Genomic DNA, 22,460 nt, shown 5'->3' with positions numbered 1-22,460 from the left:
TTTGTAAAAATGAAGTCTAAACAAGAAAAACATTTTAAAAATAATGTCTTCAAATACAATACCACCATTATACAACTTAAAATAAAATGAAATATAAGAAAAAAATTATAAAAAAAAAATAGTAGGTGAAGTCGGAAATTGAACGTGTACTTTGACACCGTCAGCTCGATGAACTTATAGGACTCTATCCATTGGGCCAGAGGAGAAACAATTTGTATCATTGTCATTGTTTTATTATTTATTGGCACTTTCGTTATCTACATCAAGATTTAGAATGCTGATTTAAAATCTTAATGCATTCTATATTAGATTAAATATATTAGATGTAAGTAATTATCTTATATAATAATAAGCATATAAAAGCAAAACTTAAAGCAAGTAATACTTAATTCTGTTATCGATACACTATGCCTGGCAACACCATTAAAAAAAATGTTCTTCTCTAAGTAACTAACGATGGTTGGATTTAAAAACAATGGAACATTTTTTACTCCACCCCATTTCTCCCCTTTCATCCCCCGGGAAAGAATCTAGATTAGGCGTATGTATAGATCTATATAGGCTATTACACTTTATAATTTATAATATTCCAATGAATTCTTGAATAAATAGACGCTTGCATTCGGAAATTCCCTAAAGCAATAGTCCTTTCAAAAACCCGATAGTCCTTTCAAAATCGATGTTGGATCTAAGTCTAGATCTAGTTCTTTAGCCAAATTAATTTTTTTTTTTTAAATTTAAAAAAAAAAAAAAAAAGGTCATAATTGATTTTTTCCCATGTGGCCAATGAGTTAGTGATTCTTTTCTCAGCGATATACATGCATCGACTTTTATATTTCAAGGTAACTTGTTAGAGCAGTTTTAGAGATGATCATCTAGGTTCCTCCGCCAATTCACCCTCAACCATGTTTCCAGGTTCCATGAAATTCTGACTTGAATGGCCTCCTTCAGTCGCAAAGCGACAAAGGATCATCTCATGGAAAGGGGATGAATGCCTGGGGCTTTGGCTGTGGCCCACACATCAGTTCCCCCCTCTCCACGCAGCTGATGTATCCAAAGGAACGGCAGTGCCGATACAGTTTGGGGTCAGAGGCATCACAGGTTCTTTCAGGGTGTAGCACTGGGTGCTGCAAACTGGCTTAGGGTCACCAGCTCCTGATTTTTCCTCAGGTATTGTCAGTGGCGTAGCAAGGTACCCGTGGGCCCCGGTTCAAGAACATCTTGGTGGGCCCCCCTCCAGCCAATAAGACAAATTTAGTGTGTGACAAAAATGAGTAATCTAAATGAAAAGACATTCCAAAGTAAAGATCGTACCTTTTTTAAAAAAATAAGTTATTCGAATGGATGGTTTTGAGGTCATACGATGTGAATGAGTGGGCATTGCATCGTATTGGTTTCAAAATCAACCACAGCTAGAAAAGAAAAAAGCAAACAAACGAAAAACTTCGAATGGATGGTTTTGTGTGACCATTGCACCGCATTGGTTTTAAAATCAACCGCAGCAAGAAAACAAAGAAACAAACAAACTTCGAATGGATGGTTTTGATGTCATACGATGAGAATGTTTGGGCATTGGCATCGTATTGGTTTCAAAATCAACCACCGCTATCAGAATAATTTAAATAGGCACTCGCTGAACCTCCAAGAAAACATTTAACATCTATATTCAATTTAGTATTTAGTATACCACTTGATTGTAAAACTTCTCAACCCAGGACTTGTGCGACAGGCTCGAGCTAAATGGGAGATGGCATAAACACGGCTTGGTGTTGGACCGAATTGATGTTGTAAATCAAGTGCCAGTGCTTCTTGTGACTGAATTAGAGGCATTATTATAAGCGCACATTCTTAAAAGCACGCGATAAAACGATATTATTAATTAATATCTATTCGTTTTAAGACACATTAGGAAGTAATATGTAAGCATGTAGTTTAAATATTGGACTATTAGTGTTAGTCAAATTTTAATTTAGGTGATGGCCAGAGACTGTAGGTGTTTACAACGTAACCACTGCCTGCTACACAAGTAAATGTCACACCATTACTGCGATGACTATAGGACGTAACCACTGCCTGCTACACAAGTAAATATCACTCCAGTATTGCGAGGACTATTGGACGTAACCACTGCCTGCTACACAAGTAAATATCACAACAGTACTGCGAGAACTAAAGGACGTAACCACTGCCTGCTACACAAGTAAATATCACACCAGTACTGCGAGAACTAAAGGACGTAACCATTGCCTGCTACACAAGTAAATATTACACCAGTACTGCGAGGACTATAGGACGTAACCAATGCCTGCTACACAAGTAAATATCACACTAGTACTCCGGGTTCAATAACATCTTGGTGGGCTCCTCTCCAGCCAATAAGACAAATTTAGTGTGTGACAAAGAAAAATGAGTAAACTAAATGTAAAGACATTCCAATGTAAAGATCGTATCTTTTCCTTTAAAAAAGTAATTATGTCATAACGTTTGATTCAGTTAGGACTGCATATAAGTAATAGTGTCTTAAAAGTCAATGTTTTTACAACTTCTTAACAGAGTTAAACCACTTAAAAGTGTTTCAAATGAACAAACAAATTTTCTTCCTAAGTTCTAATGTGGGCTCCAACTGGCCTTGATGCATGGGCCCAAGCGTAATGAGCTCCTTCGCGCCATGGTTGCTACGCCACAGCTGTGGGTCCCTATTGCTTGTGGGCCCAAGTTCATTGAACCCCTTCGCGCCTTGGATGCTACGCCACTGGGTATTGTAAAAAAAGGGGCAAATATTGAAGTAAGGGGTAGGTGAAAGCAACTAGGTGAGAAATGTTGTTTTACTATTAAAGCCTATGTTGTACCCCTTTGCAAATGTCTCAGCACTGGAAGAAAATCTTTGGTCTCTAAGAATTCAACCAGAAAATGACAAAGTACATAAACTAAGCATCCAAAATGTGATCGTTACTCACCTTTACTGTTATATTGTAGATAGACGGACCTTTGTCAGCATCGACTTGTCCCACAAGAGTGACGGCACCAAATTTGGGGTCGATTGTGAAAATATTCTGAATACTTAATGAACCTGAAAAGTACAACCAATGATTTTGTCTAAGTTTAACATTCGGAATGATGATCAGAAATGGATTCTAATCAATGTATTTCGCATAAAAAGTAAAAGTACTAGCCAATATTTAAAAACCATATCCATTTGTAAAGTCGGCAAAGGTGGAGTTTCAGACGATTGTTTAGGAATGAAAATTATTTTTATCCCAGCCCAAATCCCTTGAAAGACGGCAGGGGATGGAAGCTGGCAAGGAATGGAAATTGGCAAGGGATGGAAGTTGGCAAGGGATGGAAGCTGGCAGGGGATGGAAGCTGGCAAGGGATGGAAGCTAAAAAGGGATGGAAGCTGGCAAGAGATGGAAATTGGCAAGGGTTGGAAGCTGGCAAGGGATGGAAGCTGGAAGGGAATAGAAGCTGGAAGGGGATAGAAGATGGAAGGGGTAGAAGCTGGCAAGGGATAGAAGCTGGCAGGGGATGGAAGCTGGCAGGGAATGAAAGCTGGCAAGGAATAGAAGCTAAAAAAGGATATAAGCTGGCAAGGTATAGAAGCTAAAAAGGGATGGAAGCTGGCAAGAGATGGAAGCTGGCAGGGGATGGAAGCTGGCAAGGGATGAAAGCTGGAATAGAAGCTGGAAGGGGATATAAGCTGGCAAGGGATAGAAGCTGTCAGGGGATGGAAGCTGGCAGGAGATGAAAGCTGGCAAGAAATAGAAGCTAAAAAATGATAGAAGCTGGCAAGGGATAGAAGCTAAAAAGGGATGGAAGCTGGCAAGAGATGGAATGGTTAGGGAAGCTGGAAGGGAATTGAAGCTGGAAGGGAATAGAAGTTGGAAGGGGATGGAAGCTGGCAAAGGATAGAAGCTAAAAAGAGATAGAAACTGGCATAGGATGGAAGCTGGCAGAGGATGGAAGCTGGCAGAGGATGGAAAAGCTAAAAAGGGATAGAAGCTAAAAAGGAATAAAAGCTGGCAGGGGATGGAAGCTGGCAAGGGATGGAAGCTGGCAGGGGATGAAGCTGGCAAGGGATAGAAGCTAAAAAGGGATAGAAGCTGGCAAGGGATAGAAGCTGGCAAGGGATGGAAGCTGGCAGGGTATGGAAGCTGGCAAGTGATAGAAGCTAAAAAGGGATAGAAGCTGGCAAGAGATGGAAGCTAAAAAGGGATGAAAGCTGGCAAGGGATGGAAGCTGGCAGGGGATGGAAGCTAAAAAGGGATGGAAGCTAGCAAGAGATGGAAGCTAAAAAGGGATGGAAGCTGGCAGGGGATGGAAGCTGGCAAGGGATGGAAGCTGGCAGGGGATGGAAGCTGGCAGGGGATTGAAGCTAAAAAGGGATGGAAGCTGGCAAGAGATGGAAGCTGGCAGGGGATAGAAGCTGGCATGGGATAGAAGCTAAAAAGGGATGGAAGCTGGCAGGGGATAGAAGCTGGCAGGGGATAGAAGCTAAAAAGGGATGGAAGCTGGCAAGGGATGGAAGCTGGCAGGGGATGGAAGCTGGCAAGGGATGGAAGCTGGCAGGGGATGGAAATTGGCAAGGGATGGAAGTTGGCAAGGGATGGAAGCTGGCAGGGGATAGAAGCTGGCAGGGGATAGAAGCTAAAAAGGGATGGAAGCTGGCAAGGGATGGAAGCTGGCAGGGGATGGAAGCTGGCAAGGGATGGAAGCTGGCAAGAGATGGAAATTGGCAAGGGTTGGAAGCTGGCAAGGGATGGAAGCTGGAAGGGAATAGAAGCTGGCAAGGGATGGAAGCTGGCAGGGTATGGAAGCTGGCAAGTGATAGAAGCTAAAAAGAGATAGAAGCTGGCAAGAGATGGAAGCTAAAAAGGGATGAAAGCTGGCAGGGGATGGAAGCTAAAAAGGGATGGAAGCTGGCAGGGGATGGAAGCTGGCAAGGGATGGAAGCTGGCAGGGGATGGAAGCTGGCAGGGGATTGAAGCTAAAAAGGGATGGAAGCTGGCAAGAGATGGAAGCTGGCAGGGGATAGAAGCTGGCAGGGGATAGAAGCTAAAAAGGGATGGAAGCTGGCAGGGGATAGAAGCTGGCAGGGGATAGAAGCTAAAAAGGGATGGAAGCTGGCAAGGGATGGAAGCTGGCAGGGGATGGAAGCTGGCAAGGGATGGAAGCTGGCAGGGGATGGAAATTGGCAAGGGATGGAAGTTGGCAAGGGATGGAAGCTGGCAGGGGATGGAAGCTGGCAAGAGATGGAAGCTAAAAAGGGATGGAAGCTGGCAAGAGATGGAAATTGGCAAGGGTTGGAAGCTGGCAAGGGATGGAAGCTGGAAGGGAATAGAAGCTGGAAGGGGATAGAAGATGGAAGGGGTAGAAGCTGGAAAGGGATAGAAGCTGGCAGGGGATGGAAGCTGGCAGGGAATGAAAGCTGGCAAGGAATAGAAGCTAAAAAAGGATATAAGCTGGCAAGGTATAGAAGCTAAAAAGGGATGGAAGCTGGCAAGAGATGGAAGCTGGCAGGGGATGGAAGCTGGCAAGGGATGAAAGCTGGAATAGAAGCTGGAAGGGGATATAAGCTGGCAAGGGATAGAAGCTGTCAGGGGATGGAAGCTGGCAGGAGATGAAAGCTGGCAAGAAATAGAAGCTAAAAAAATGATAGAAGCTGGCAAGGGATAGAAGCTAAAAAGGGATGGAAGCTGGCAAGAGATGGAAGCTGGCAGGGGATTGAAATTGACAAGGGATGGAAGCTGGCAGGAGATGGAATGGTTAGGGAAGCTGGAAGGGAATTGAAGCTGGAAGGGAATAGAAGTTGGAAGGGGATGGAAGCTGGCAAAGGATAGAAGCTAAAAAGAGATAGAAACTGACATAGGATGGAAGCTGGCAGAGGATGGAAGCTGGCAGAGGATGGAAAAGCTAAAAAGGGATAGAAGCTAAAAAGGAATAAAAGCTGGCAGGGGATGGAAGCTGGCAAGGGATGGAAGCTGGCAGGGGATGAAGCTGGCAAGGGATAGAAGCTAAAAAGGGATAGAAGCTGGCAAGGGATAGAAGCTGGCAAGGGATGGAAGCTGGCAGGGTATGGAAGCTGGCAAGTGATAGAAGCTAAAAAGGGATAGAAGCTGGCAAGAGATGGAAGCTAAAAAGGGATGAAAGCTGGCAAGGGATGGAAGCTGGCAGGGGATGGAAGCTAAAAAGGGATGGAAGCTAGCAAGAGATGGAAGCTAAAAAGGGATGGAAGCTGGCAGGGGATGGAAGCTGGCAAGGGATGGAAGCTGGCAGGGGATGGAAGCTGGCAGGGGATTGAAGCTAAAAAGGGATGGAAGCTGGCAAGAGATGGAAGCTGGCAGGGGATAGAAGCTGGCAGGGGATAGAAGCTAAAAAGGGATGGAAGCTGGCAGGGGATAGAAGCTGGCAGGGGATAGAAGCTAAAAAGGGATGGAAGCTGGCAAGGGATGGAAGCTGGCAGGGGATGGAAGCTGGCAAGGGATGGAAGCTGGCAGGGGATGGAAATTGGCAAGGGATGGAAGTTGGCAAGGGATGGAAGCTGGCAGGGGATGGAAGCTGGCAAGAGATGGAAGCTAAAAAGGGATGGAAGCTGGCAAGAGATGGAAATTGGCAAGGGTTGGAAGCTGGCAAGGGATGGAAGCTGGAAGGGAATAGAAGCTGGAAGGGGATAGAAGATGGAAGGGGTAGAAGCTGGCAAGGGATAGAAGCTGGCAGGGGATGGAAGCTGGCAGGGAATGAAAGCTGGCAAGGAATAGAAGCTAAAAAAGGATATAAGCTGGCAAGGTATAGAAGCTAAAAAGGGATGGAAGCTGGCAAGAGATGGAAGCTGGCAGGGGATGGAAGCTGGCAAGGGATGAAAGCTGGAATAGAAGCTGGAAGGGGATAGAAGCTGGCAAGGGATAGAAGCTGTCAGGGGATGGAAGCTGGCAGGAGATGAAAGCTGGCAAGAAATAGAAGCTAAAAAAATGATAGAAGCTGGCAAGGGATAGAAGCTAAAAAGGGATGGAAGCTGGCAAGAGATGGAAGCTGGCAGGGGATTGAAATTGACAAGGGATGGAAGCTGGCAGGAGATGGAATGGTTAGGGAAGCTGGAAGGCAATTGAAGCTGGAAGGGAATAGAAGTTGGAAGGGGATGGAAGCTGGCAAAGGATAGAAGCTAAAAAGAGATAGAAACTGGCATAGGATGGAAGCTGGCAGAGGATGGAAGCTGGCAGAGGATGGAAAAGCTAAAAAGGGATAGAAGCTAAAAAGGAATAAAAGCTGGCAGGGGATGGAAGCTGGCAAGGGATGGAAGCTTGCAGGGGATGAAGCTGGCAAGGGATAGAAGCTAAAAAGGGATAGAAGCTGGCAAGGGATAGAAGCTGGCAAGGGATGGAAGCTGGCAGGGTATGGAAGCTGGCAAGTGATAGAAGCTAAAAAGGGATAGAAGCTGGCAAGGGATAGAAGCTGGCAAGGGATGGAAGCTGGCAGGGTATGGAAGCTGGCAAGTGATAGAAGCTAAAAAGGGATAGAAGCTGGCAAGAGATGGAAGCTAAAAAGGGATGAAAGCTGGCAAGGGATGGAAGCTGGCAGGGGATGGAAGCTGGCAGGGAATGAAAGCTGGCAAGGAATAGAAGCTAAAAAAGGATATAAGCTGGCAAGGTATAGAAGCTAAAAAGGGATGGAAGCTGGCAAGAGATGGAAGCTGGCAGGGGATGGAAGCTGGCAAGGGATGAAAGCTGGAATAGAAGCTGGAAGGGGATAGAAGCTGGCAAGGGATAGAAGCTGTCAGGGGATGGAAGCTGGCAGGAGATGAAAGCTGGCAAGAAATAGAAGCTAAAAAAATGATAGAAGCTGGCAAGGGATAGAAGCTAAAAAGGGATGGAAGCTGGCAAGAGATGGAAGCTGGCAGGGGATTGAAATTGACAAGGGATGGAAGCTGGCAGGAGATGGAATGGTTAGGGAAGCTGGAAGGCAATTGAAGCTGGAAGGGAATAGAAGTTGGAAGGGGATGGAAGCTGGCAAAGGATAGAAGCTAAAAAGAGATAGAAACTGGCATAGGATGGAAGCTGGCAGAGGATGGAAGCTGGCAGAGGATGGAAAAGCTAAAAAGGGATAGAAGCTAAAAAGGAATAAAAGCTGGCAGGGGATGGAAGCTGGCAAGGGATGGAAGCTTGCAGGGGATGAAGCTGGCAAGGGATAGAAGCTAAAAAGGGATAGAAGCTGGCAAGGGATAGAAGCTGGCAAGGGATGGAAGCTGGCAGGGTATGGAAGCTGGCAAGTGATAGAAGCTAAAAAGGGATAGAAGCTGGCAAGAGATGGAAGCTAAAAAGGGATGAAAGCTGGCAAGGGATGGAAGCTGGCAGGGGATGGAAGCTAAAAAGGGATGGAAGCTAGCAAGAGATGGAAGCTAAAAAGGGATGGAAGCTGGCAGGGGATGGAAGCTGGCAAGGGATGGAAGCTGGCAGGGGATGGAAGCTGGCAGGGGATTGAAGCTAAAAAGGGATGGAAGCTGGCAAGAGATGGAAGCTGGCAGGGGATAGAAGCTGGCAGGGGATAGAAGCTAAAAAGGGATGGAAGCTGGCAGGGGATAGAAGCTGGCAGGGGATAGAAGCTAAAAAGGGATGGAAGCTGGCAAGGGATGGAAGCTGGCAGGGGATGGAAGCTGGCAAGGGATGGAAGCTGGCAGGGGATAGAAGCTGGCAGGGGACAGAAGCTAAAAAGGGATGGAAGCTAAAAAGGGCTTGAAGGTGGCAAGGGATGGAAGCTGGCAGGGGATAGAAGCTGGCAGGGGATAGAAGCTAAATAGGGATGGAAGCTGGCAAGAGATGGAAGCTAAAAAGGGATGGAAGCTGGCAAGGGATGGTAGCTGGCAGGGGATGGAAGCTGGCAGGGGATGGAAGCTGGCAAGGGATGGAAGCTGGCAGGGGATGGAAGCTGGCAAGGGATGGAAGCTGGCAAGGGATGGAAGCTAAAAAGGGATGAAAGCTGGCAGGGGATGGAAGCTGGCAGGGTCCCAAATCATCACAATCGTGTTGCCAGCTCATACCACTTGATTGTGAAACTTCTCAGACCAGAGGCAGTCTATGTGTTGTGTGGGTGGTCGATATATGCGGGCTGCTTTACTTCAACGTAACAAACTATAAATCATGGCACTATGTTAGAGGAAATGTGTTAAAGGGGGTAGGAGTTCGCCAAAAATAGTGTGTGAGGTCTCAATGCGCAGGATACAAATATAAACAAGGCTTGAAAAGCTTTAAAAATATTTCGATAAACAGCTGAAAAGTCGAGGAATCCCCAAGTTTATATGTAAGACTACTTTCTAAGGCGTTGATGGGGGAAGGGGAGATACCGGTCCTCGAATTCACGGGCAAAAAGTATATGGTTTGATGGGTAGTGTAATAAAGCTGTGGCCGTGCCAATGAAAGGTAACAGATAATAAAACTCAAGTGTGTAAGGGGCGTAGCGAAAAGGATGGGAGAGAAAAATGATATCAAATGGACAGGTCAGATGTAAATGTGTTTGAATGGCCGTTTCAATGAAGCGTATCATTTACTAGAATATACTGACCAAAAGAAAAAGAAATAGCTGAAACAGTGATATGCGGGCAGTTATATAGAAAGTGTAAAAAAAACAAAAAACAAATAAGAGGTGGGGGGGGGAGGAGTCAAAAAATTTTAATAGTTTAAAAGAATAGTCAGATAGTTTAAGTAAGACTATTTGTTTTGGCGGAGCGTTTTGGTTGAGGAGAGAAGTGATACTCAAATTTACTGGCCAAAGGCATAAGTAGAAAAAAAAAGAAGGGCGTTCATGACTAAATAAAAAAATATAGCCTTGGATAAAAATCAACGGGCGTAGCCGGTGGGTAATGCTAAAATTATACAAAATGCCTGATGCATTTTCATTATTAAAACAAATATATTAAATACAGATTTAAATAGATACACAGATTTCAAATTAATTTTCAGCACTAGCTTCTAAGAATGTAATGTGAGATTGTGTTTACTGAAACTGGATCCTTTCCATCTTTCCTTATGCCTCGAAGCGCGCTGGTTATAATGACATGAAGGCTATCAGATTTATTGTAAAGTTCACAGGAGACGAGGACGCACATTTTGAGTTGATGTCTTTGTTTACGATTTCTTTATAAAAATATGATAGGCCTATTGTCTTGTTTAATGTTATCGCGGAGTAAAATGGAGACGCCCCTGTTGTCAGGTGGATGCGTATGTGTTGACGAGGAAAAGAAAAGGGGGATGGGGGTGTTCTAAATGTTTTTTTGTTAGTTTTGTTTTTGTTGTTTAGACAGCATGAATGAGTTTTTCTTAAGTCCTTGGGTAGCTGCCAAACTACACGGTTTGACCATAATGGAAAACAAGCAAAATATAAAATTAAAATACGTAACAAAAAAGCTTATCTAATGGGGAAGAGCTCAACATTTACGGCCATATTTCTCAATACTGTAAGATTTATTAATTGAAACAACCACGTCTTTCCACTGAGCTCCACGCTCTCTGCAAAAATCCACAATAAACTTAAAGTCGCACCGCCAAGAGATGAACCCCACACATACAAGTAATTTGTGTAATGAAATACAAAAAAAAAAAATGTGATAAGGCGCGACAAAATCTCGTCCAATATGAAAGCTACAATCACACGTCAAAAACAGGTATTTTCGCCGTAAGGTCAAAGCCGTATAGTGTTCAAGGGGCTGTACTATTATTTTTCATTTAGTAAGACGTATTTCGGTTTAGCATCCGCATAGAAAAATAACTCTTAAAGTTGTAAAGATTTTTCGTTTTGATTCAACTTTTGTTTTCTTTTCTTCCCTTCCAACAAACGGTGGGTCCGTATCTCATCTTTCTGTCTGAAGAGTTCTTTTGTTCGGGTATACATACATTTTTTTTGACAAGACTAGTTCATTTTGTTAAAGTACTGTTCATGTTTGCTCTGTCACGTGTCTTTAGTTATTTACATTTCAAACAAAGCTTGTCTTTAGGATTTCAAGAATACACAGAATACACCTGACTTTAATCTAGTGCTATGCCTAGTTTTTCTTCTGTAGCACAAGTCTCAAATATTTGAGGGTGTTTCCTTTGTAGGCTACAATGTGAATTAAGTGTTCTCTCCATGTATTGTGATCGTTCCCTTGAACTAAGGAAGTCACGGACAGCAGGTGCACAATATTCATTTGGTTAAAAAAAAAACATAAACTGGAACCTACCAAAAAAAAAAGAGTCATGAGGTGTATCGCTATTTAATAGCATACTTTATAATAGTAAACATCACTAAACGTCGAGACACTTCAGGAGAGACTGGAAAAGTAAGGTATCAGTATTACATAAACGCTAAACCATAAATTACGAATAAAGGAGTCCTCATTTATTACCTAGTAAGATACGCAAAGGGGACATGGTGGTTGAGTGGTTATAATAAGTGCTTGGCATCCGAACCTAGGGTCCTAGTGGGTTCGAGTCTCGCTGAAGACTGGAATTTTGATTTTTGGGATTTTAAGGGCGCTGAGTCCACCCAACTCTAATGGGTACCTGACATTAGTAGGGGAAAGTAAAGGCCATTAGTAGTTATGACACACTGATCTTTAACCGTTGGCCATAGAAACAGACGACCATAACATCATCTGAGCCATAGATCTCAAAGTCTAAAAGTGGAACTTATCTTTTACTTACTTTAACATATATATATATATATATATATATATATATATATATATATATATATATATATATATATATATATATATACATTTTTAAAAAACTGAATACTATTAATAAATTCCTTAGGATGGGACTAATTCATGTAAAAACTCTTACTTCTTCATATTTTGCAATTTCAGGAGATTTCCATAAGCTCCTGGTAAATCGACAGGAAGCCGCGGGAAATCTGTTATAAGTTATAAAATTGTAATATTTTAATAATTATTACACCTAGAATTAGCGTGGGTCCTATGAAAGTGCGGGGCTTAATGCGGGGCTTAATGCGGCCGCAGAGTTTGCTCATGATCCATGGTAGATGGTTTTTTTTTTTAAAGTATGCGTTGGGCGTAATGTAGATCTATATGTTAGCAATTTTAAAGCTACTTGGTCTTTGCACTTTACTAGTGGTGCATTGGCGAGGACCTGTCCCGAGTTACTGAGTTCATCTATCAAGGTAAAAGCATAGTGTTCGAAATTCAAGAAGAGTAAAGTACTTCAAGTGGCTAAGCAGACCCAGGTGTGACCTACTTGTTTTTTTGTTACATCTAACGCAGACAAAGTCGAGGTATAGACTTACCAGAAGTGGCCGATATGGAATATGTGATGTCACTGCCAATTCCCTTATCGTTATCAGTGGCGTTCACTATGAACAAAGTGGTCCCCACACTGCTGTTCTCAGCCAAATAGTATGTACTATCAGCAGGGATTACAGGTTGCCAGGAAGAGAATGATGGAATGTTGTCATTTATCCCAGTCACCTAGGAAAGCAACCCACGTATTAAAAATTTCCAATCAGGAAAATATGTAACATATTGCTGTTGGTAACTGAATTACATTTAAAAACGTTAATAAATTCCTGGATCTTCGAATTTTTAGTTCTCGTATATTAGAGTTCTAGAATAGATCTATTGACTATTCCATCTACTATATCCCCAGAATAAGGATTTTTCATTCAATTTAAAAAGTTAATAAATTTCTGGATCTTCGAATTTTTAGTTCTCGTGTTTCAGAGATCGAGAATAGATTTATTTTATGTCTCCGGTTTGCGGTATATAGACCTTTAACACAACTGGAGAGTGTACTACATAATGTACAGTTTTCAATAAGTATTGTTGTTCGTCCATAGGATAAATTCATTTTAATTATTTATACAATACATTTTTAAGAACTACTGCAAAATATTGACTATTTTAATATTTAAGAAATAGCATTAATATTAAAAAAACATTATAATAATATAGATTTAGATCAAAATGTTAAAAACAAGTGCAAGTGTAAAATCCTTTTCAAAAATTTCTATTAACGTTCCTAGTACTATTAAAGGTTATAACTGAGATTACAAACATGCCAGAACTTGTAAACATGTGCAGTAGAAACAGTGCCTCTAATCTCATTGTTTTCTCAAAACTTCCATTTGTCTCTGAACACTGAGCGCATTCGTCTATTAAATGTAAGACATATGTAATGCAGCTAGCATTAGGCATACATTCACTAGGAAACGTGACAGAGTGTGTGTGAAAGAGAGAGAGAGAGAGATGGATAGAGGGAGATGGAGAGAGAGAGAGAGGTGCCAATGAAATATTCAGAAGTTTGGACACCTCTCGTTTGCCTAGATAAGCTCTTTCAAAAATTACAGCAGACCATGTATGTGTTTCGGGATGCTGTGATTGATGTGAACGTAATCTTCTGACAACCCTTAGGAGGTTAGAATAGGAAATTATAATAGGAAAAAAAAAGATGTCGGAAAGGCGTTCTCCTTATTTTGATGTAGCAGTGTAGCTGGATATATTTGACCACTTTGACAATGACCTATATATTCAGCGTCTTTGTTCTATAGCAAATAGACAGAGACACTCTAAGAACTATTGATTACGACAGTAAATAGCATCAAGACAGAAACGTCAAAGATAAAACGCTTTCATTCCCCTGAATCTTCCTGAGCATTAATTTTGGCCTCATTTGTGGCAATGTACAACAGTATAGCGATATGCTGCATTGAAACTATATGAAGAGTACATCAGAAGTAAATATAAACATTCAAAACAAACAATTATGTAACTTACTAAATACTCTTACTTGCTCTCTCACTTTCATAACATAACACCCCCCTCCCCCCACATCTCTTTCACATTTCTAATGCCACAGGTGTTTTTTTTTTTTGGTTTCTTTTTGATAGGCTGAATATCAACTTCATTACTTTACAACATTCAATTTATATTTGCAGTTATCGTTAATATCAATCATAATATAGAAATAATTAATATTAATGTAACTATGAGTACGTAATAATAATACTGTTAGGATTGAGATTCCTTAAAGGGAAACACACTTCAGTGTTGTACCCTTAAAAATGTCAACAAAGTAATTTTCAGACGATGTGATCAGTCAGCAGCAGCATCACCCTCTGACTGCTATTATTATTATGTTAGAAATGAACGAGTAGTCATTCTCTGGCGCTGCCAGGGTCGAGTTTCGCTAAAGAGAAACAAAATTCATCGTAGTCCCTTTAACAGTTTCCACTGAGGAATTTTCTGGTGATGTGGCAGGTCTGCAGCAGTACCGCCCTCTGACAGGCAACGAAGATGTTCCTAGGAATGTTAAGGGCCTTGAAGGTGTCTGTGAGGTCAGTTGTTATTATCCCCTCGGTTGATATAATTATTATTATTATGTTAGAAATGAACAAGTAGTCATTCTCTGGCACTGCCAGGGTCGAGTTTCGCTAAAGAGAAACAAAATTCATCGTAGTCCCTTTAACAGTTTCCACTGAGGAATTTTCTGGTGATGTGGCAGGTCTGCAGCAGTACCGCCCTCTGACAGGCAACGAAGATATTCCTAGGAATGTTAAGGGCCTTGAAGGTGTCTGTGAGGTCAGTTGTTATTATCCCCTCGGTTGATATAACAATGGGGTATATTGTTATTTTGGACAATTTCCATAGACGCTTAATCTCCAAGCCTAGGTTCCCATATTTTCTTTGTTTTTCTATCTCAGTTTTTCTCAAATTATGAGACAGTGGTACGGCGATATCGATAATGGTAGCGGTTTTTTCTTTTTTTATCAATGAACAGCAGATCCGGGCGATTGAAATCTACCGTTTTGTCGGTCAGAATAGGCCTGTCCCAGTACAGCAGATGTTCAGTAGACTCGAGAACCTCTTGCGGAGAGTATTTATAATAAGGGGGAGTGTCCTTACCGATCAATTTGTACGTCAAAGCCAGGTGTTGGTGTATTAACTTTGCAACTTGGTTATGGCGACCTAGGTAGGCTGATTCTGATAGGGCTGGACATCCTGCCATAATGTGTTCAATCGACTCGCCCACATTTCCACATTTTCGGCATTTGTCGACAACATTGAGTTTCAGGATATGCTTCTCGTAATTTTTTGTCCTGATTACTCTGTCCTGTATTGCTGTAACAAAGCCTTCTGTTTCAGGGTAGAGATGACCTGCTTTGAGCCATGTTAAGGAAGCAGCCTTGTCGATGTTGTCCCCATGTAATGAAGCCGGAAATTTTCCGTGGAGTGTTTTTTCTTCCCATTGGCGAATCTCATGGCCTGCGTCGTCCAAACCGATATTGACATCAGCATTGTGTAGGTTCAGAGGGGTTGCATCGGAGTCGTATTTCCGTAGGAAGGAAACTAATTTGTTGCTGGAGGCGAGCAGTTTTGATCGTATTTTTAAAACTTGCATCTTACACAATTTGAAGATGTTCTGCAATCCACGACCCCCATCCTTCCTGGGCAGGTATAACCTTATGGTGGAGGACTTGGGGTGTAGGCATCGAAACTTGGTTAGTAATTTTCTAGTGAGTCTGTCAATGTCATGTAGGTCGGTGTCAGTCCATTTGATCACACCGAACGTGTAAAGGAGCACAGGGACGGCCCAGCTGTTTATTGCAGTGATGAGATTACTGCCAGACAGTTTGGTGTTGAGGATTTTATTAACTCTTTGCCTATATTTGCCAAGAAAGTCCTCTTTTAATTTCTTATGGTTTATCTTGGCATTCTGGTTTATTCCAAGATATTTATAAATAGAGGCGGAGTTCAATTCCTCGATGCCTTCAAATTCAATGTTTGTGTTCGTTGCCTTGCCCTTTTTAATGCTTATGATGCCACACTTATCCAGGCCAAAAGACATACAGATATCGTCACTAAAGCATTTTACCGTTTTGATTAAGGTGTGTAATTTTTGCTCGGTTTCTGCATATAGTTTTAGATCATCCATTATTATTATTATTATTATTATTAGTTAAAATCATAAGCCAATAGTTATTTTATAGCGCTGACAGAAACAGGTCGTTATTTTATTACTATTTAATACTGACCACTATTATGACTGTCACTGTAGGTACAACATGTGGTCCATCATCTGACACTTTGATCAACAATGTCTCTTTTTCAATTAATTCGTAATCTAAGACACCGAGCGTTTCTATTGCTCCTGAGCTGTTCACACTGAAAAGTAAATGAATGAAAACATCCAAGGCTGGTCTTTAAGTCTGACATCAGAATAATTGTATTTCTTGTAGACAAAATGAATAGAAAAGAATCAAGGGCAATTATACGTAATGTTTTAAGTCTCACTTCTACCCCCCCCCCCCCTCCATCCCACTTTGTACACAAAACGACCCAATATGTCTATTTGTATGATTGATGAGAGAAAGGAAGGTGAAAATATAATTGTTACCTGAAGAGAGTTGTGTTCCCTTGTACTATTGTGTAAGAGAGGTTACGAAAGCTTGGGCTGTAGTCAGCATCAGTACAGTTCAGGCTGTAGACCTGAGTCAGAGCTGTTTTCAGAGTGAAAATACATTAAACTCCATGAGATTACACTGTAATGTAATAGCTTCCTTTTTTTTCTCTGTCTATCTGTCTGTCTCCCTCTATCCATCATGGACATACGGTGGCAAGACCGCACTACAAACAGCGATGTCCCTGCGAACGCCGGTATGGACTGAATAGAGGGACTTCTTATGGTCCGACAATTACAGTGGAAAGGGCGCGTATCCCGTATGGGGGACGAACGTATGCTGAAAGGTAGTCGACGTAACAGAGGTGCCCCACGGAAACGCTTTAAATATCAGCTTAGGTGCCAATTTGCTTTTAACTGACATAGAAGAGAGCACCTGGTTGCAGGCGACTTCAGAACGAGACAACTGGAGATCACTTACAATACCATTTTAGACCAAAAGGAAATTAGCTGCCGAGAAATAATTATTAAAAACTTATACAAAATGCTTGCAAATCAATTTGGCTCAATGACCTTAATCTAGTAAAGTCTCTTTCTTCATTTTTTTTTTTTTTAGGGTCATCCGGTTTTGGGAGGGATATTTAACATACTACGGTCTGGGCCATGATCATGTAAAGTTTTATTAAGATTGCTCAAACGGTGTAAATTTCTATGACATACATACATACACTTTACATTCTAGTAATTATATTTAATTGTCAATTTAACATTTCTACTGAACGATATAATTCTCTACATTATTGTGATAATTGTCACCGGTAGCCCGTCGTTGATTTAGTTCATTTTCCATACAAAAAAAAGATTATTTAGATGAATCGATTAAACAATTGTTTTTTTTTTATTGATTCATGTATTGTCATCGACAATGAATAAGTGTGCTAAGTTTCATGTTCAGAGAATGGAAAGTGTAGCCTACAAGATTTTGTCCAGACAGACTTGATATAAATCCGGTAAAATTGCAGTTTTCACTGAATACACCGTTCTGATGGCTCAAGATATGAGAAATCTTACTATTGGATTGAGTTTTTATATTTTGAAGCATACGGTTTGATTAACATTGCTCGTTGGCATATTGAAGGAGATTGTATTTAATAATACATTTTTATTGAAAGGTGTTTATTGTTTTTACCTGTGTCAACAAAGACAAAGATAAATAGAAGGCTATTTCAATATTTGCCAACTTTAGAGGGCTAGATCTCTTTTGGGACATAAGAGGGGAGGGGAATGGCTCGGCAAACACAGCTCAGCTCAAGTTGGAATTTGAACTCAAGCCCCCTTGATAAATAGCAAAACGGTTTATACCACTCAGCCACACATTCAATGTTAATACCACTCGTATTGTGCTCGAATCACCATAATAATATCTCGGTGCGAAAGTTAACTGTATTAATTACCTGTAGTGTTTTCTGCAACGCTACTGTAGTGGACCAGCTCATTACACCTGGGCGGGTTGTCATTGATGTCTTGTATTGTTAGGGTGAGGGTCACAGACGACGATCTGGCATCACTAGTATTCACTGGAATTAAAAGTAAGCAAAGTCAAGGCTACAATGATAAAAGAGGGAGAGAGAGAGAAGAGAGGAGAAACGAAAAGCATGAAAAATAAAAAGATGATGAGAAAGAGAGAAAAAAAATATAGGAAGCAGAATTAGATTGAAAGAGGAGGCGGAGTAAGAGAAACAGGAGGGAGGGAGACGAGTGAGTAAAAAAAAAACGAGGGAAATGTCAACATTCAGTTGAAGTATCTTTTAAAAACTTCCACCAATACCATCAACGTAGAATAAATTCCTATTAATAAAAGTAAAATGCAAAAACAACAAGAAATCACGAGTCAATCAAAGATTGTTTAGCTTTTAAGTTTTGGACATTACTTCAGGAGTGAAGATTATCACGTCATTGACCATCAAGACGACAGTCCGGACCGCATCCCAAACAGTAATGCAACCATCATTGGTCTATGAACTGAACCTTGTCTTCAAAATACATCAGCGGCGGAATGGATCTTTTTTAAAAAAATACCCCTTTTAATGTCTAAACATTATTTTTTAAAGATCAATCAAATTCCTAACAATGTAAACTTTATCCGGCCAAATAATTCGAACCTGTCACTTCTGGATTGACACATCATGTTATATACAAAACCAAGATTAAATCAATTTACGTTGTCATTTAGGACAAAGAAAGAGAAAAACAAATTCACATGTATACATAAGTCTAAAAGCGTACTGTTTTGTTTTTAACCCGTTTCGATTGTACCTTCAGAATTGAATCCTAGCCCAGACCTTCGGCAAGACGAAATATCGGTGGATATCGAGACGACAGTCCAGAGCGCAGGCACCACAACCAAAACAAACACAACACACATATATAGTAAAGTTCCCCTTTCAGACCTTGTGGTCTATAGGGCATATGATGTAAAGGTCATCTGCTTCGGTGGCCTACGGTTAACGAGGGTGTCATGTGGCGAGCACAACGACCAACTGCATTTACCTCTCCCCAACAAATGTCAGGTACCCATTAGAGCTGGGTGGACTCAGAGGCGCCCAAAGATCCCTAAATTTAAAATCCCAGTCTTCACCAGGATTCGAACCCCGGTCTCCGCTCAGCCACCGCGCCTCCAATACACATATATATCCACCCACACTGATCATACAGAAAATCTACAAAAGTATGAATTCGACTTTTGCTCATGAAAAAAACAAATCAAGCATTGATGCTTTCACAAGAAGGGAGACACTAAAGATTTCTTCATCCTATTTTTTCCTGCCTTTTTGACAAAAAAAAAACATTTCACACTAATTCGCACACGCACATACACACGCACACACATATAAATTTGAAATTCAAACAGGTTGTGAGACGCCAATATCGCATAACCCGGTAGCAATACATTATTTAAGCTTTGAACTCATACCTTCCAGGATTATGGTGTAAACTAGCTTGGCTGATGGTAGAGAATCTGCATCAATTTTTGTGTTTAGAGTGATCACCCCGGTTTGGTGGTCTATTGTGAATATTGAGGATGTATCTAAAAGAAAAAAAATAGTAAAAGCAAACTAAAGTTTAAATATTTGCATTAATCATGTCTTACGACGTGGGTTAAGACATATATAGATCTATGGACTTACACTTTTGACTTAAATTGACGATATCTATCTATGTATCTATCTATGTATCTATCTATGTATCTATCTATCTATCTCTCTCTATATATGTATAATATGCTTGGGCGTAGCCAGGGGGGGGGGGGTTGGGGTTCAAACCTCCCCCCCCCAAATGAATTCCCCCCCCCCCCCAGGGAGTCGGAATTTAGTGACTGATTTTTTGCTTTAATTTTGTTTATTTTAGGTGAGTTTTTAATACTAAACCATCACTTGCCCCAGCACAACCAAAGGGGTTTTGAGTTTAAAACCCCCTACCAGTTCAGCGGGGTTTGAAGGTAAAAAATACCTTTTTAATAATAAAAACAAAGCAAATTATACACTCAACATGTAATGAGTGTAGTCAAAGGGGTTTTGAGTTTAAACTCCCCTCCAGTGGAGTTTGAAGCTAAAAAGTACCTCTTCAATATAAATAAAAGCAAATTACTCACTCTATAATCTATGAGCGAAGCCAAAGGGGTTTTGAGTTTAAACCCCCCGCCAGGGGGGTTTGAGGATAAAGAATACATCTTCAGTATAAGAAAAAAAGCAAATTACGCACTCAAAATGCTATTAGCGTTGCCAAAAGGGGTTTTGAGTTTAAACCCCCATTCAGAGGGGTTTGATGCTAAAAATACCTCTTCAATATAAAAAAAAGCAAATTACATACTAAAATTATTTGAGCGTAGCCAATCCAATCGGGGGTTTTGAGTTTAAACCCCCTCTTCTACAGATGGCTTTTTTTTTAAAGTTTAAAACCCCTCCAGATGGTTTTGAGTTTAAGATCCCCCTACAGAGCATTTTGAGTTGGAAAACCCCCAACAGATGACACTTCTCTTTACGATATAAAATCTAAAGCAAACTACAGTCACTTAATTCCAAGAGCGTATTCTTGAGAGGTTACACATTTTTACCAGTGGCAGGGTTCCATTAATAAACTGCAGTGAATAGTCATCTGCTGAAATTGAAAAACACTAAATGTGGCTCAACAAAGATGGCTAAGACAGATTTTAGGAGTCAGTTATAGAGATAGGGTCTAAATCAAGGAAATCCTATGCCGAACTGGGAGTCGACCCCTTAGTAAGATTGTGAGAGAGCGACGCATGAGGTTTGCGGGACATGTTCTCCGACAAATTGAATTACGCATAAGAAGAGTTGCATGATATCCTAGTACAACTTGACGCCACTCATTCATGGAGGTCCTCATGGCAGGTGGGAAGAGGCTTCAGACAATACCAGTGACAGATTTTTATGGAAACAGCTTGATGTCAAATGCTCCGAACGGCTCGGGAGGGTCTAAGTCATAAGAATAGCACATTAGGTTTTTGAAATAGAACTTTTTAATAGCAGGAAAATGCACTCTAGATACCTCAGAATATGCATTTTGTTGGTTTTCAATATCAGAAATAATGCTTGGCGGCGGGGCCTTCGCCCCGTGCTGGGGGAGCTCCTATCGCTCCCTCAGACCCCCTTGCTAGAAATGGCGGGGAATCTACAATTTTTCCACTAACTCCAGGATCTAGGGCACAATAAACGTCTTCCGAAAGAATGAAGGGTAGAATGTAAATACTTAAATACATATAAATACATATAATTTTTTTTCGCGGGGGGGGGGGGGGGGGGAGAAAAGATCCACACACACCCCCCAAACCCCCCCCCCGAAAAAAATCCTGGCTACGCCCATGATAATATGTATATATATATATATATACACACACTTATATATATATATATATATATATATATATATATATATATATATATATAAATATACATAGTGAAGCTGAAACAATGCAAAGTTTAACCGGGAGGGGGGGATGGAAGGGATATTAAAACATGGATTTATGAATACAATGAAAATAAATTTTCCACTTATGAAGTGAATTGACCGGCCACGCCCCCCCCCCTCAGCTAAGCAGGAAGTCGAGGGGGGTGGGGGTTGTGTGCCCCACAGTTTGAGAATCGCTTGTTGTTGAACGTTAGCATGAGTCTATTACTTACTAGAATCTAGATCCAATTAATTCAATCTAATTACATATGAACCATTAAAAAAACAACAAAGAGTTTTCTATTGTTTTGAAGTTTTTGAAATTACAAAATAATAATTTGCCAATTGAATAATAAGATTAAAATCGAATTCATTGAAAGTGAAAGATCAACTAACAAATAAAAATATTTTTAAAAAGAAATATTTAAATACAATTATATTTAATGTTTTCTTTGTAGATGGGTGTACTAGACATGTAATGTATATGGTGGCTACATTTATTTTTAAAAGAAGAATTTGAAAAAAAATTGATGTTACTTTTTTTTTGTTTTTGTCAACGTTTTGAAAACTTGTTTGCGACAGTACAGTCACATAAAAGTACTTGTAAATTTAGTATCATTGTACTTCCTTTATTTATGTAAGCAGATATTTTTTTTTATAAAAAGGTACATTTATATAGTTTATGCCTGAAGACTTCCTAGTAGGTTAGGCCAAAGGGCGCCGGCACAGACGTAAATAATGACATTATTAAAACTTTGTTTACTATTGACTCTCTATCTCTGAGTATAAGCAATGTTTACTCACTTTGTAGAGTATACACAGCAGTCCTGTTCACCAGATTTGGTACCGTGTAATTAAAAGGTACAATGGTCCCAACTGGACTCTCTTCATTCAAAGTGACACTTCCGTTGTAGACAGTAATGTTCGGGAGATTATCTTCGTTGATAACATTGACAACGTGAACGTCAAAAGTTACAAGATTATTAATACTAGCACCATCTCTGTGGAAATATCAAAATAAATCATACAGAACATATTAGTCACAAAGTTGTTTGATTTACTATTTATAAATGTATGTATATGTTACGGACAAAGCTCCAAGAGTGATCATTT

At 40.7% G+C, this 22,460-nt stretch overlaps 1 protein-coding gene across 1 annotated transcript in view; it reads right to left on the bottom strand.

Moving 5' to 3' along the window:
* The window catches only part of LOC106079389 (protocadherin Fat 4-like), a 207,697-nt gene that overhangs the window by 100,376 nt on the left and 84,861 nt on the right, over positions 1-22,460 (bottom strand). The window contains exons 2-8 of the mRNA XM_056027674.1: positions 22,152-22,348; positions 19,354-19,467; positions 17,834-17,956; positions 16,377-16,479; positions 16,015-16,144; positions 12,271-12,451; positions 2,958-3,070 (exon numbers count right to left, since the gene is read on the bottom strand). The gene's annotated coding sequence lies outside the window, so the exon portion shown is untranslated. The remainder of the gene's footprint in view (positions 1-2,957; positions 3,071-12,270; positions 12,452-16,014; positions 16,145-16,376; positions 16,480-17,833; positions 17,957-19,353; positions 19,468-22,151; positions 22,349-22,460) is intronic.

This window comes from Biomphalaria glabrata, chromosome 4, assembly GCF_947242115.1.
Source record: "Biomphalaria glabrata chromosome 4, xgBioGlab47.1, whole genome shotgun sequence".
Lineage (NCBI taxonomy): Eukaryota > Metazoa > Mollusca > Gastropoda > Planorbidae > Biomphalaria > Biomphalaria glabrata.
This window is presented reverse-complemented; position numbering and strand designations above follow the sequence as displayed.